The sequence below is a fragment of the Theobroma umbraticum genome, unplaced genomic scaffold, assembly GCF_002168275.2.
Source record: "Theobroma umbraticum cultivar Fairchild unplaced genomic scaffold, ASM216827v3 scaffold_115.0, whole genome shotgun sequence".
NCBI lineage: Eukaryota > Viridiplantae > Streptophyta > Magnoliopsida > Malvales > Malvaceae > Theobroma > Theobroma umbraticum.
In genome coordinates this window covers 923,281-927,800 of record NW_018397284.1, presented here as the reverse complement: position 1 = coordinate 927,800, position 4,520 = coordinate 923,281, and positions in this window count along the sequence as shown.

Below are 4,520 nucleotides of genomic sequence, written 5' to 3'. Positions count from 1 at the left end.
ATATATAAGTATAAAAAAAGGTTCAAAAGGAATTATTCTTCATGACTTAAAGCTACAAGAATCAAACCCTCTACACATGAAGGCTAATCTTAGAAAGAAATAAAAAGCAGAATTGAGCTACTAGAACATTGCACAATCGACCCCCAGAACAAATGAAGGTTAATCCTAGGTAGAGACAAAATGAAAATGATGCTACTGGAACTTTAAAGAATCCAAAGAAGAGGCAAAAATGAGTACCTATTTGAAGGACTTAGAATCGACCCCCTAAGGCATAAAGGTCGATTCCAAAATAAAACAGAATGAAAAAAGCTACTAGCATTTTGAAGAATTATCCCCCTAAGCTGAAGAGGTTGATCTTAGGAAGACATAGAAAATAAGTAAAGCCATTGAAACTTTGAAGGATCGACATTCCACCATTAGGGGTCGATCCCTGATAGCCGTTAGACATAGAACTCAAAAGAAAAATGGCTAGTATCTTTGTCAAAACATCTCCAATGACTCTAAGACCTCTCTAATTATAAACAAGACCTCTTGAGGACATTTTTGGTAGAGAAAGTGAAGAGAAAAAGCTCAAATACTGAAGAATTAAATTTTGTGAAGAGAAAAAAAGAAAAAACCAAGCTGGAGTAAGCAACTACTTAAGCCATCTTCGAACTTCAAGTTCTTTGGGCATTCATTCCAATACTTTGTATTCATTTTTGTACTCATCACATTCTTCCTACATTATACTCACTTAGTGAAATTCGCAGTTTAAAAGTATCCTTACTACTCCTAATTGTAAAAGAGAAAAAGGCTATACTTTAACCTTTAAAAGGTAGTATTTAAAGATTATGCTTGAACTTTGAAAAAGCAATGGTTGTTCTTGAACCTTTAATAAGCATTGTATTGACTTTGTTCAATAGTGGGTTTGATCTCTTTATCTTGATAAGGGAAAGGATATAGCCACTTATAGAAAGGCCTGTGTTAGTATGAGCCATACAAGCCAATTAGTTGTTGTATAGGAATTGCACTTTAATCTATTTATTTATGAAACTTGTTATTTATAATAACATTGAGGTAGTTTTTAATCCATGTGTTTGTAATTAAATTACTATTTAGATTTAGGTAGATAAACCCAATGAACTATATATGCTTTGCAAAGAAATTGTATGAAGATACAACTATGAGATCTTTATGCATCAAAGTATTGCTCCTAAAAGTTCATGATCATTGTATTATTGAGACGAGGCATCAATAATGCTTTAAGATCAGCACATACTATGTTCCTTGCTTGTGAAGTAAGCAATTGATCTCATATGTTGAAGTATAGAGATATTTGAAACTAACATGCCCGACATGAGAAATGCATTTGAGATCTCACTTTAGTGTCTATGCAAATATTTCTTATGTGTTAGATGTGTAAATACTCCTTAAACTTGAGACACCAAGTTAATTTATATATGGAGTGCTATATATTTGATCATATCACTATAGGTTCTACCAAGGATGCCAAAACAGAATATGGTTGGTTGTAGTGTAAAGCATATGAAGGCAAATGAGTGGTTAAGAAATGAATCATCACCCCAAGTGTTTAAGAGACATATTGTAACACCTCGTACCCTTGTATAAAAGTCAATACGACGTTATCGATGGGACGAGGGTCAATTAAAGCTAAATTCAATGTGAAAGAATGGAGATGGGTGGAAGGAATATTTTGGAATAAAATATTTCGCATGTAAGAAAATAATAATATTTTATCGATGATGAGTTATTGAGTTAAAAGGCAATTTGGTAGTGAATGGGACAAAATGAGATGCTTTAGGACTCGAGGAGACAAGTGGAGAATTTTAGATAGAGAAATTACTGCTCACATGCAAAATTGGATGAGAAGAAAATAATTAGTCATGAAAAATGAGGTTATGTGGAAGATTAGTATATGCATGTGACAATACTATTACATGCAAAAGATGGCATATAAAGGTCTAATCTTAGTGGGGAACATATGGGACCCCTCACCATGTGACAAATAATAAGGAAGGAGACAAATGCACAAGGTGAATATGCATGTGATTTTACTAGTTAAAGAAAGCATAGAGAATTTTTGCACGGAGGACACTTGGTGGCAATGTTGGACTAAAAGAAAGGAAATATATATGCATGTAATGTTATTGGCTAAATGGGAGGCCAAATGAGAAATAATGTGGGAGAATACATGAAACGCTACTGGACATAAGCAAGGTGGATGAAATGGAAATGCATTAAAAATGCATGAAGATAGATTAAAGAATCAATATGGATAATAAAGGAAGATATTTGACCAATGTGGAAGAAAGGAAATTAGTGCATGAAATCTTTTAGGTTAGTAAGGTGGCCAAATAGAATAAAAAAAGGCAAATGTGTGCATGCAATTTGATTGGCTAAGTGGGTGGCCATATAAATACCAAATTCCAAAGAGTAAAAGAGAACAAAAAAAATTTGGCCTTGAGAAGCTTGAGAGAGCCGACCATTGAGATAGGAAAAGAAAGAAGAAATTGTTCTTGAGAGCTCCACCCGAGAGGAAAGAAAGAGAAAGAAAATAGAAAGAAAGAGAGGAAATGGAGGAACGCTTGGGTTTGTGAGGATTCAAGAGAAGCCATGGGTTTCTTACTTCTCCTTTGTTGAGTCTTAATGCTTACTTACGATTCAAAGTGTAAATTGGAAGCTTGAAGGAGATTAAGGTTTCAGTTTGACTATTCAAGAGAGAGGAAGGTAAGAGTTGTGACTTTGCTTGCATGCATGTTTTCAAAACCGGTTGTAAGCATAAGAAACATTTGTGGCAGCTAGATCTTCAAAGAATCAAAGGACTAGATGCATGCATGTTGATTGTACATAGGAATATAGTGGATTTGAAGTACACAGAAAAATGGTAAGTATAATCTTGCATTTTAAATCCTACGATTGATAGGAAATCTTGGGAATTTATTTGTGAGTTATTATGACAGCTTAATGATTAAAGCTTTGGAAGAATATTGAAGTTGCATGAAATATCCAAGCCATCACAAAGGTAAGGAATGCAATGTGAAATGGTTGTCTAATGGCTTAAGTACGGTTAGGAAACAATTATGCTAGTTAAAAGCTTGAAAAAAGAAATCATGGACATATGTTGTTTTGAAAGATTTAAAAAGGTTAAGAATGTTGGTGCAATATGAATAATATTTGTGCAACATGAATGGAAATTGATATTTTACATAGTGGCAGCATTTTAAATGTGAATAATGGTGCATATATGCTTAGAAATTACTTAGTGAAATTGGATTTATAGTTGCAACCCTATATGTGATTAATAGTGTGGAAATAATGGTTTGAATATGACAAATGTTAGTAGAAAGATTGACATAGGCATTTGAAGTCATAAACAAGTTGCTAGGTTTATGTAATTCAAAAGTTTACACTAAGGATATCTATTAAGAACAACAAATGTAGAATATAATGGCTGCAAACTTATTAAATGTATTGGATTCTAATGATGTTAGGAAGTTGACAAAGCAAGGATTATTGCTGCAATCATAAAGTAAGCATTTGAGGAAATATTAGTGGAAAAGTAACATCCCATCATTGTAAGGTGAGTAGGGGGTGTCAATTTTAAAAGATTCTATGCTATGTTAAAGTATATGAATAGTATTATTCAATGCCTTTGTGGAAAGCCTGAGTTGCTAGAAAATAATAAGCGATTTAAATACAAGGTTTGGAATGATTTATACACTGCTTTTGTAGAAAGCACGAGCTGGTAGAAATAATAGGCATTTATGAATACAAATTGAGTTTGAAGGTGTTTTGCGTATACTATATATATATGATATATGTAAAGTGTTTTAGAAACTGGGAAACAAGCCCTTTTGCAATGTTTTGCATCAAAATTGTGCCTTGTATCTTCGTGTGACATGAATAATTAATTGCACTTGATAAATGACTTAAATTTGAGTTCTTGTGAGCCGATTTTAGTCCTAACTTTATGCAAATGCTTACACCATGCATTTTAATGTGAAAAACGATTTTGAAAGGTTGCCAAACCTTGTTTTCAAATGATTTTTAAAAAAAACTCTTGAAAACCTTGATTTGGTTTTGAAAATAGTTTTGATAAACTGAGAGCATCGAGAGTAGGCCAAATGTCACATCGGGATACCGTAATCCTTGTGCACAATTAAGCTCTAGCTAGAAAACCTTTTGGGTCATCAACAGGTTGTTAGACTTGGTTAGGCCATAGTTTGTGATTATACGTGGCAAGGCCATTGGTTGTTATATGTGGCTAGGCCATGGGTTGATATAGTTGGTTGTGACGACATGATTTCTCTAATGTTGGCCAACATCATCAAGACTACCAAGGTTGTGAGAATTCGATGGAGAGGGGCCTCCCGAATGTTATTATGTGTAAGAGGGTCCACGAGTTGATTTATGGTTACCTACTTGGGAGTCTTGAGAGTTTTTAGATTCGTACTCTTTCGCATGGTAGAGAGATATTGTTTTCCACAGCTCCCTTTTTTAATTGAAAGCTTTCAGTGCTT